Below are 12,828 nucleotides of genomic sequence, written 5' to 3'. Positions count from 1 at the left end.
TGTAAGTAAAGGGAAGGTTTAGGCCTGGCAAGTGGGTACACTTGCCAAGTCGAATTTACAGTGTAAAAATACACATACAGACCCTGCAGTGGCAGGTCTGAGACATGATTACAGAGCTACTTATGTGGGTGGCACAACCAGTGCTGCAGGCCCACTAGTAGCATTTGATTTACAGGCCCTGGCACCTCTAGTGCACCTTACTAGGGACTTACTAGTAAATCAAATATGCCAATCATGGATAACCCACTTACATACAATTTAAACAGTAGAGCATATGCACTTTAGCACTGGTTAGCAGTGGTAAAGTGCTCAGAGTTGAAAAGCCAACAGCAACATGTCAGAAAAACATAGGAGGCAGGAGGCGAAAAAGACTGGGGATGACCCTGCATAAGCAAAAGTCCAACAACAAGCAAGTTCAGTTTGTTTTCCTGTCGAGGTGTGAGTGATGTCAACCAGTGTGACACACATAACGCTGTGCCAAGCTGAAGTAATTGCGAAGTGATTACTCACTTGCTTATTTATTTTAGGATTATAATCAAAAGTTTATTCAACAATTAAAACGAAATTGTAGCAATTAAGAAATATTTAAATGCAATTAAAACTCCCATAGCCAAGTAGGGTGCCACTTTGCAATCAGGCACACAAAGCCCTACAGTTGTACATGCTGCAAATGGTGACCTCACTTTCTTGGCAAGATATCTGCCCCCTGGGTGGAGAGACACAGTTTGAACATAGAGTCGCTTAGCAACATTCTCATTTTTATACCTGCTGCTAGGTTTTTGAAACACTTTCCGAAATGCAGCGTTTGTCTAAAGAGCAATTACTTCATTTTCACCTTGACTGACAGTGCTGGCACGAGATTTAGTAATTTAAAGACTGAAGGCGACACTTTTCTCAAAAAGTAAGCTTAATAGATTCAATTTTTTGCCAAAACAACCAACAAAATGTGCCTTATTCTAGATGAAGAAACACACAAGTTGTGTTTGTGCACAAAACCCAGAACTGTGGTGCATAAACTTTAATTTACAAATTCGCATTAGATGGGCTATTTTAGATCTTCCATGTAACAAAAGAATAGTTTACAAAAAAAAACACTTACAAATGGACAGACGTGGATTCAGAGAAAGGACCAGGAATATAATATATATATCAAAGCAAAGGAGATATCAGAGATGCAATAAAGTAAAAGAACAATGAAAAGGATAATTTCTTTAAAGGGGTCAGTGCTAGATTAACAAATAGGCAAAGTAGGCTCTGGCCTATGGGCCCCACTCCTTTGTGGGGCTTTGCGACAACAAATCAAAATAATATGGATTTGATCTTGAAAGAAAATTACAATCAAGCTTTCTTAAATTGTTTCCAAAACACAGAAAAAATGAATGAACTCAAAGAAACAAACATTTTACATTTAAGACTCTATAGACAAAATACTTTATGAATGTATCCATCAACAACTTAAAATACATAAACTATAGACATCAGATTCACATGACTGTTTGTCTCTTAAAATCTTTCTCTCAGCTGTCAGTTTGTAACATAAATTTGGCACAAAACTACATATGTGTAATGTTTAGATTTGTGTAGTAAAATTGTTTATTAATATTGTTGGTTGGTAATGATTAGGAGATAATGTGTGAGGGGGCACCGAAATTTCGACGGCCTGGGGCTTCCACAGGGTTTAATCCAGCACTGAAAAGTGTGTGTCGCAAACTTCCTCTGGTTGGTTCTGGGCAAGGCCAAAGCATCAGGAGAAAAGGAACGTACAAGCAAGTAACCAGCAATGAGAAAGAGGATGTTGGCTCAAGTTTACAGAGTTTCACTTTTTTCTTCTACCTTTCGAACATCGTTGTTCGCTTTCCTTAGAAATGGAGAAGCACTCAGTCGTGCTGTGAGTGACTTTAAGGAGAGCGAGCACAACTAGAATGCAGGGGTGGCTCCTCCATAAGGGTGGAGGAGCATCGCCCCCCGTCAGCAGCAACCGCTGGAAATCCTTCACAAGGAAAGGGTAATAAAGTGTGTTTATTATCCTTTCCATATGAAAGTGGCGGTACATTGGGGGTGACGAGCAGAGGGGAGTGCACTGTGCACTCCCTTCAGAGCGCATGTGTGTTTGGCTGGCCAAACACACATGCGCACAGGGCTCTCACCAGCCCGTCAACACAGTTGTAGGGCTGGAGAGAGCCTGGACAGGATGTCAGTCTGCATGCACCAGCTTTGAGCAGCATCAGGATTTGCTGCAGGGCAGGTTGGGAGCCTGTGCCCTCGTGCATCAGAGGAGCAATGCGGCGTGGGAGCGGAGGTAATTTTGTAAAAAAAACATTTTTTTTTTATGAATGTTATTAATTCCCCCCCATGTGCTGCCCCGCCCCAAAGAATCCCTGCGAGCCGCGACTGCTAGACTAGCTTCCAGCAAACTATGTCCTAGAGAAATGATATATGCGGGACACCATATTTTGATTGTTTCCCTTAAATTTGGTGCCGATCATAACTTGGAGACCTAAGCGACTACTTTTGCAACTATATGGATGATCTTCCCTGTTTGGATCAAAAAGTGACATCGTGGACGGTGAAATAGGCAGCACCACCTCCTCTAGGCACTGCAGCAATGTTGAACCGGTGACAATAAAGACCTTATTGAACTAGACAAAAAAGGATCAAATAGACAAGATAGTCTGAATGTGGCAGAAAGTTTATAGCACTCTTAACAATAATGGGTGACTATCAGAACACACAGGTGATCAAGCACAGAAAATGTCAGCAGACTCTCACTATATTTTTCAATGTTCTGTGTAGCCAAAACACACAGGAAGGAGGTGAAAAGCAAAACGGTAGAGCTGAGGAGAGGTGAGAGGGAGGTGTTCAAAGGATAGTGGCTTGCAATAAGATGATGAAGTAGAACTTAGAATTGTACAGGTGGAATGCCTAAGTAAAGCAGGGTAAGGTGCCCTTTGAAGTGTTTCTGTGAGTACATAGAATATAGATTAGTCTGTATTACTCTTTCACTCCACGATTGATTGTTCCTGGTCTTGAAATAGAGTAGACCATGGTGACAAGGTCAGAATACGGGCTAAGCTGTGTTAAAGCATATAGAACTTTCATACACAACATCAACAACTTCCACTAGAATGCCACCACATGAGGGGACAGGATAGCACAACTGTAAACCCTAGTCTAGCCAGTAGCAGGCAAGAGTGGCATGTCTTCAGAAAGGATGTTGTGAAAGCAGACAAGGTAAAAGGAGAGATGTTAGAATTTGTACTGAGGCCACCTTCCACATTATTCCGACATCTGCTATGTCACCTTACCTTATTGCCATGCACCATGGTGCCAGCTTGCTTAGCATGGTAGAGCTCTGCTCAGGTTTCTAGAATTCATGTGCTCAGATTTCATTCTGGCAACAATGACTAAGAGCAGTTAGAGAACTGGCAGTGCTCAATTGGCTAAACTCACCCAATCCTATTTTGAACAGCTATTTTTCTAACCTCCTCTGCCTCGCCTTTAAAGAACTAAAAGGAAAGCTTCCTCTTGACACAGCAGGAACCCTACATAACCATATCATGTGCATACTGCTGCCTTAAGAGCAAACTACATAGCAAGGGAACACAGCGAAGCACTGCAAGTCACACTGCCTTGGTGTGTTCCTGTTAACATTATGTTACATTACAAGCATTTGATATCACACTAACAACTCACTCCTAATAGGGGTATCCTGACACTAGAGCCTAGTAACCAGAGACCTGAATGTAGATGCATCACAGAGAAGGTGAATTAGAAGAGCCAAGATTGTAACAGCTTTTTTAAACTAGTTAAACTTTGGCAGATACTGGGGCAGATTTTTCCAGTAATGTAGGGTCAGAAAGTGGAAGGAGTGATCAATGTTTGGAGTTATTCAAATGCTACAAGGATGGGTAAGTCAGTGTCAGATGATCGATGGAACCTCCAAGGGTGGTGGAAACTAATTCCGGAGTGAGGATAGACCACCCCTACCCCATTCAAGGCTTTATGTGTAAGACAGAAAAGCTTAAAGATACATGTTTTTTTTTTTTTTACCAGAAGCCAGTTCAAGGGTCTCAGCACTGGACCTGATGGAGAGCATGCTAGCTGGCTAACCAGGCGTGTTCTGGACACCTGCAACTGTGACAGAAGAGACTCATTCATATCAAGAGGCAGAGTGTTTTCTATCACCTTTTACGGTGGGTGGGTTGCCCAATTCCAGGGACCACCTGTCGTCAAACAACCTCTGATGAGCTTTACCAAAGGTGAGATTTCAATTTCCCCTCCAATTAACTTGGAGACAAATCAGTTTCATCAAAGAAGCCACTGTGCACATGCAGTCCCAGGGTCTAGCTTTTATTTTATCCATGTTTTTTTCCTAACCATGGCACCAGTAGGCTAAGGTTTGCATAAGAAAGAATATATAGCTGAAAGGCCCTAACAGTGAGCGACAAAAGGGCCACATAGATGTTAAAAAGTGTGGGACTCAAAGAAGATCCCTGAGGCACCTCACAAATATTGCTAACAATCCATCCAGAAAGTCCCTCAGCCAGGTCAAGGCCTGTTAATAAACCCAGATGGCAAACAGTCTTTCCCTCAACACTGCATGCAACACCATGTTGAATGTAACAGAAAAATCCAGCAGCACAAGTACAGCTGAGTTTCCAATAGCCAAACTCACCATGATGGAGTTGTGACTTCTAGGAGAGTTTCCTCAGTACTATGGGCTGCCCCTAGCCCTGACTGAGAAAAGTCTAATATAAGATTGTCCTCAAGATATCTCCAAAGTTGTTTGTTAATCAATTTCTCCAATACTTTGACAGGAAACCACAACAGGGAGATGGATAGTAATTAGAAGTCGATGCTGACAGATTTCAGATAATTCAAGCCATGTGAACCACTGAGCTTGAAGAAGGTGGCCAAAAAACATAACTTAAAATTGGAACACATCACTTATTGACAAGGTATAGTTTATAGAAATGTGTACTGAACTACTTTCTAGCCTTTTTCATTAAAAGAAACTTGATTGCACCAGTCTTTCTGACATAAATGAAACTAATATTTATAGTTACTGTCAAAAATCTGCAGACAACAAAGTTATGCTTTCCAACAATTTTGTTTTTAAAAATGTGGTTCTTTGTCCTGCGGTCTCGTATAGGAGATGCAGTTTATTTTAGTGAGTACATGCTGTGAGGAGACCACTTGTTACCTTTGGAAAGAACAGCTCACAAAATAAATTAATAATTTGGCATTGTCATGTGCAATTGAGCAAAATGCAAGCTGACTGTTTTCATCTCAAGCTGGACAGCATTAATCCTTGGTATCATTTGATGTGAAAAATAGTCTGATTATGAACACACTCATTTATTAAACAGCGATGAATATTAGAAAAAGTGTTTAGTAAAGTGAATACGCATCAGATAGATTCAAGCTAGCCTGGCCCAGGCTGCTTGTTTCTGGCCCAGGGAAGGCATGGCCTGGCAGTTCGGGCTGGACTGTTCCCTTGGGGATTAGGATCAAGAATGATTCGTATACAGCTGGGCCCAAACTGGGGTGGCGTGGTGGGCAAAAAAATGAAGGATTAAACCCAGATCTTTGTGGCTGGGGGTGAATGTTTGCATTGTTCAGAATTCCGTCGATTATCTGTTCTTTTTGCTTTTGCCGCCCTAAGTGGGGAGGGTATGCCATAGACATTGGTCCCAGGCTCACTGTGCCACTGGATTGAAGCTGGCCTGGCTGATGAGGGGTAATAGCCCAAAAACTTTCTTGGGCTGCTTGTTTCGGTTCCAGGGAGGGCCTGGCCTGGTGGTTCGGGCTGGACTGTTCCCCTGGGGAGCAGGGTCAAGACTGATTTGCATATGGCTGGGTCCAAACTGGGATGGCATAGGGGCAAAGGAACACTGGATTAAATCCAGATCTTTGTGGCTGGGGGTTAATGTTTCCATTGTTCAGCATTCTGTCCATCATTTTTTTATGCATTTAATAGAAGCACCCATATCTCTAACTAGGCAAACTGCCATTTTACTTTTAAAGTGCAAACTATTCATGAGAGTAACTATTTGTCATTGTGATTCTTTGCAGCAATTTTTCAGAATGAAAATCACAGGGCTGTGCTTTCTATTTAAGGCACACATTCTCACTTCACTCCTAAATGTGCAGCAAAGGACCTTTTTGCACAACTACTGAAGCCGTGGGGTGAATGAGCATGTGCTGAATGCATTACTGCATCAGGGTCACTACAATGGCCAAAGCATTGCCAAAGTCACTACATTGGAAGTAAAATTGAAATATATGGATCTTCACTGAAGAAAACAAAGATTAAGGTGACTTAGGTGAGAATGTCAGTTAAAATGTAACATTTTAAACTAAATACAACACTACAATTCACCAGTTATGACTAGCTGAAGTAATTATAACCCTCCCCATGCACTGCTTATGACCTCACATATTATATCACTCGTGGCATGTTCTACGACATAATTGAGAACATCACTGATGACATCTGACATTACATCATTGACAACAACACTGTGCATGGCAGGGATACAAGTTATAGTTAATTTGGTTAGGCATAGCTGGTGTATTTTTGGTTTGGTTTAAAATGCTATGTCTTAACTGACAAATTCACCTAACACTAACATTATTTTGACTTTTGTTTCTTCCAGTGAATGTCTGTGGTTTTTTTCATCATAAAGTAGGATTTTATTACAATGCATTAGTATGTCATCCCCTCTGCCATGAATGGCGTGGGTTGGGCATATGGCCAGGCATCTGGGTAGGCCTTGTGCTCAACATCCTGTGGGTGGCCAACCCCCGCTGCGCACAGATTTTGGCTACGCCTGTGCCCAAACACCCACGTGTAGCCAAAAATCAACTGTGCTTGGTCCTTTAAAAAAATATATATTGCCCCATAAGGACTCTAGTGAGAGTTTCTCGGGAGCCAGCGTGCCTGCCCCTGCTCCCACAAGACTCTCTCAGGAGCTCAGGGGCCACATTGGCCCCTTAGAGACTCACAGAATTGCAGCACCATGATTATTTTCAGAATAAACCCCAGTGGAATCCCTCATGGACCTCCCTAACAAGAGCCAGGGGGTCAGAGTATCTGTATCCTACCCCCTAATACCTTAACTATTTTTTATTTTCAGGACACTCGGACCTCTCTTTCCTCTCTGCCATGAGCGGCTCCCTGCAGCGGCTGACTACACCACGACAATTTAGCAAGGACGCAACAGCATCCTCGATGGCTGTCATATTGGATTCCCATCTGTAAGGGTTTCCAGTTCCTTTCATTGTGAAATTCAGGAATTCCCTCAAGTTTTCTATATTATTTTAATTTTTCATTTCAGGAAGTGCACAAGTTTTATGAATTATCAATATTACCTCTGTTTTCATGTTTTGTATTCATCATGTATTATTTACCTTGTCACTCCAAGATGGCAAACACCTTTTGGGAATTATGTCATATTGTGTTCTTCACCATATAAGGGAGCTCATTGAAAGTCCAGTCGTGTTGCAATTGTTTTTGCATTTTTGCCTGCTCACTGGGCTTCATGGACTCCACGTTCTCTCCAGTTCCTGTTGTTATTTTCTAGCTGCCTCTGCCTGATTCACGAGAAAGTTTTTTTTCTGGTCTCTAGTTTTTTTCTCGTTCTTGCTGAATTATTTTCACGAACATTGCTGGACTTCTTACTACATTCTGGCATCTGGCACTGACTCTGGGGATAAGAGGACCTTTCTTCGAACTAAGATGACCACCCAAACATCGCCTGAAAGGCCAGCTCTGAACAGGGTGAGACATCAACGTTTTACGATAATGGATCAGCTTCAAGAAGTGACTCTGATTCAATAACTCTTGATGCAGTTTGCAACTTAGTGCTGCAAGTTCAAAATTGGTTCTCTGAAAATACCTCACTTTGTCAGTCTTTGGACATTCTACAACAAGGTTCCTCCATTGCCAGCTTAAATGAGCTGAAGTTTGATGACAACCACAGGAAGTTAAAAGTCTTCCTAATTAATTGCCAGGTCCATTTCGCTTTCAAACCTCACATCTATGCTTTTGATAGATCGAAGGCGGGGTTTTTCTCTAATAACACCAATGATGGCACCTTGATCTGGGCTATGCCACTACTTTCCAATTCATGTCCTGTTCTGGATGAGTTCACAGTCTTCCTCGAGGAATTGAAGAAGGTACTTGATCACTTAGATCACAGGTTTTCCACTCAAGAAGTAATTCTGGAATTCTGCCAAGGATCGATGGACCTTCATTCATATATTTCAAAACTCAAAGAACTCGCACGAGAAATAGTCTGGACCGAGTTCATCCTTCTTATCTTGTTTTGGAAAGGGGTAGGACAACATAAAAGTTGAACTTGCTACGGTCTCTCAACCACTGTCCTTTCAAGAACTTATTTAATTAACCAACAAGATTGATGGTCGCCTTCAGGAAAGATGGTTGGAACATTGGAAGCAATCCTCTTGCAGATCTATCTACAAACTATCAATTAAAATTACACAAAAATATTTCGAGCCTGAAGACGAGCGTATGCAAGTAGGAATCACCAAATATCCTTTAATTGAGGGAGAAAAGTCCAGAAGAAAACTCAATCTGTCCTTATATTGTGGACATTGGGGCCAGCTGTTAAACTCCTGTCCAGTTCGCTGAGCTTGCAGTCCTGAGAAGACAGGAAAGTATGGAGTTCCCCCTTTGTGCAGAGAATAGAGGAGAGCAACAATCATTTTCTATTCTGATGCATCTATCTGTATTCCATGAAAAATACCTCACTGCCACTGCATTTTGATGTGAGCTATATAAATACCAAGAATAAATAAATAACATAAAAAAGGAGCTCATGCTTACCTTAATTACCAGTAATCTCCAACTCCTATTGCCCAGTCCTTGGAATGTATCCATTCCTTCTTACCCATGCTGCTGCCCTCGTGAATATCACTCGCTGTCTCACTTAGAATCAGCTAATTAAAATTATCAGAGTCTATTCACAGGGTTTGCAAGATCAAGCCATCTTATTTTATTGGTGAAGCTGGAATTTGCAACTGGAAATTTGACAATTTTGTTTGCCTTCTACTTTCATTCTGGTTCTATACTCAGGGCCTTCTTTAGAGTTTAGCAAAGGGGGGTTGCAAACGGGGTTACAAATGTGACGATTATCTTGCCCGCCATATTACAATCCCATTATAGCCTATGCAGATCATAATACAGCAGACGGGATATATCCGTCACGTTTGTAATGGAGTAACTCATCCGCCAAACTCTAAATCAGGCCCTCTGTCTTATTAAATATTCTGATACCTGCAGTCAAAAGATCTTGTCTAAAAACATAAAACAGGCAGATTTTGAAATTGTATTTATTATTTTTTTGTAAATAGTTCTTTATTGCTTTCCCTAACAGTTTCCAACATCACTGTCAAAGAGTATATGCAAAAAAACGGACGTATATTGCATACAGTGTTCATCCTCATACTTTATAAGTTGCAAGCTTTGCTTTTATTAGTAATTACATGAAAACAAATAAACCATAACTTGTAACCTGTTCACCTGATGTTGTTTCAACCGTCCACTAGTGTCCAACCTCTACCCGGTTACCTGCGGTCATCCCAGTCCCTGGTGTTGTGCCTGTGAGGCCACCATATCCCAATAAGTGACCTGTCCCGGGGCTGTCTCTCACCTGTCTCATATTTTCATGTCCTCACAGCATGTTGAGAATACTCATAATGCTCCTCAGGACCCCGAGGACATTGGGAAATAGTTATGAATTAGAGCAGATTCTTACCACGGGTTATTGTTGAAGTTTTTGGCCTATCTTCAGGGGCATCTCATCTGACTTAGGTTATAGTGCTAGCTGCAGTGCGTCTCATGAGTTGATAAGTGTCCCGTTCCCTAGCTGGCTTTGTATTCGAGTCATAATCTTGATTTCTCTGGTACACTATTGTATTCGTTCCCGAAGCCATTGTGATGCCATGCGACCCATGGATGGACGCCTCCCATCAGATCACTATGCTCTATTTCCCCGGAAGCAAAGCCGGGTCAATACATGTTGCAGGTTTATTTATTATTATTGATTTTTCAAACTTCTTTAGCGCATGCTCACCGGAGGTATAGATGCCCTTTACCTATTAACAATAAATGCAATATTCCACCTTCCTAGCAAAAAGGACTTCCAATTGTACTTAGACCCATTTACTTAAAAACTTGTTAGACATTCAATTAAGTAGCTGAAAGTTTTGGCGATCTTGTATCCATCAATAATGTAGATATACATAATTCATATTATTTATTGTTACATAGATTAACATTTAGCCCATCCATCCACCCACACATTGCTAGGCAGCGCTTGGTCGATTTCTGTATCAGTAAAATACAGCGAAGGTCAGTGGCAAAACAAATGCTGCTATTAGAAATTCATGGTACATTTGAGCTTTGGTGTGAGTATGGAAGTCTCATTTTAATTGGCAGAGCTTCAAGTCCCTCTGGCTTTAATAATATCACATAACTATGCGCTCAAAACACTAGCAAATACACTTCTTGCAGCATATTACTTCATGCTCTCTCTTCTGTCAAAAATAACAAATAGAAACTGTAAAATGTATTTAGACACATCACATTAAGCTGGTAGTTTTCAAATACGAACTGTATTACTACCTTAAATTACCTTGAAAAAAATCAATAGCTTATTTCAACACAGACACAAAATTAATTGCCCCTGGGACACATGGTTGCAAGTTTTAGTTACAAAGGAAATTGTAAAATGAACTAAAGGGAATACATTTCAGAAAACAAGTCTGAAAGGATTTGTCTGCAGGAGGCATCGATGCAGTACAACATTCATCTACAGTTTATTAATTTGGTCTTTTTTACCACGCCTCCATTTAGGCAAACATTACTTGATTGATTTGTAATACATTCTGTATTTGGTGAAAGTTATTTCTAGACTGAGTCCATTCCTATAACGACGCTGTTACTGGACTGCAAAAATAAAGGACTTACATGTTGAACTGAACGAAAATTGTATGCCAAGTTACAATGCCTGGCTTTTTGTAAACTACTCTGATTAAGGAAAAAAATCAGGACCAGTGATCACAAACTGCTATACCTGATCTTAATTCATTTACTTTTGGGAAGTCTCAACCAAACAATTAGTACACACTAATTAATTCCTAATACATAATTTCTTTAAAATTACTGGCAGAGCAACTCACTGCTTATGCTCCCAAGTGTTGCTTCAGGGCTCTTAAAACGAGGAAACAAAAGCCATTCTTAAATATGCGCGTTTTTGAGGGTAGAGAGAGATCAAACACAAGTTGAGAATCTTCCAAAACTCTTGCAGTCAGCTGAGTCTCCTAAGTGAGATTGTAGAGCTTTTCAGAATACAGGAAACACATACTCCCAGAGAATTAAACAACAGAGCTGAAGTAAAGAACGTTTGAACACCAGGCAGCAGCATTTGGTCCTCAGTACAACCCTGGCGGTAAATCCTGCTTACCACCGTGCTGACAAGATACCATGGTTAAATCCGCTACAGGTATTACGACCCACATCTCGTAATCCGCCACAAAACAGACACCCACACAAGTCCGCCACACCAAAGGTCGGTAATAAACTGGCGATAGCAAAACCTACACCGTCACGCCAACAGAACTACTCCCACACTATCACAACCCACAAATCAACGCAGCGGTCATTCAACCGCGGTAATCCATTGGAGGTACACACTGCTGCGCTCAAAATACACACACACTTACAAAATACAACCACATTGGACAATTCAAAATACACACACCTGACACACATACACACACCACACCCACACACCCAATCCAATATAAAACACACACCCACATTACCCACAACCCCTTACAAAGACATGTTTGGAAGAAGCCCAGAGAGAGAGAATAGCAAACAGAACACCAGCACCCACAGGCACACAACACCATCACTCATACAACATCCACGCACCTCAAACAATACACCCCAACACATCCGCCCACACATCACAACAGACAGCACCTCACACATCACCCACACCACATCATGGCTCCTCAAAGACACCCCAGGTTTTCTGAGGAGGAGCTCAGGGTCATGGTGGAGGAAATCATCCGGGTAGAGCCACAACTATTCGGATCACAGGTGCAGTAGACATCAATTGCAAGGAAGATGGAGCTATGACGGAGAATTGTCAACAGGGTCAATGCAGTGGGACAGCATCCAAGAACACAGGATGACATCAGGAAGAGGTGGAATGACCTACGGGGGAAGGTGTGTTCCGTGGTGTCCAGACATAAGGTAGCAGTATAGATAACTGGCAGTGGACCCCCACCTCCTCCCCCACAACTAACAACATGGGAGGAGCAAGTCTTGGCAATCATGCATCCTGAGGGCCTCACAGGAGTAGCAGGAGGACTGGACTCTGGTAAGTCATATCTTTACTACTATATCCTCCCACCCTACCTGCATGCCATCACAAACTCCTACCCCTACTCTCACACCCATCACCCCAACACCCCACTATCATAACCCACACATCCCAATACCAAGGCCTGCATGTCACACCAATGCATGGACACCCATCACCAAAGCATGTCCAGTACAGATACTCACCGAGGCCCCAAAATTACCAATCACAACAAGAAAATAAGCCAACCACAGGAGTAGAGGGTAACTCACACATTGGACAAGAGGGCACACACACGGACCTTGGGACAGTCGGTTCCCCTGCCACTATCACAAATAACCACAGAACCTCCTCCACAGCACCCCCACCCCCACAGCACCCACCCAGCAGGCCCATGCCACTGTCCCCAGGACACGTCAATCAGCAG

This window comes from Pleurodeles waltl, chromosome 7 (assembly GCF_031143425.1).
Source record: "Pleurodeles waltl isolate 20211129_DDA chromosome 7, aPleWal1.hap1.20221129, whole genome shotgun sequence".
NCBI lineage: Eukaryota > Metazoa > Chordata > Amphibia > Caudata > Salamandridae > Pleurodeles > Pleurodeles waltl.
This window is presented reverse-complemented; position numbering follows the sequence as displayed.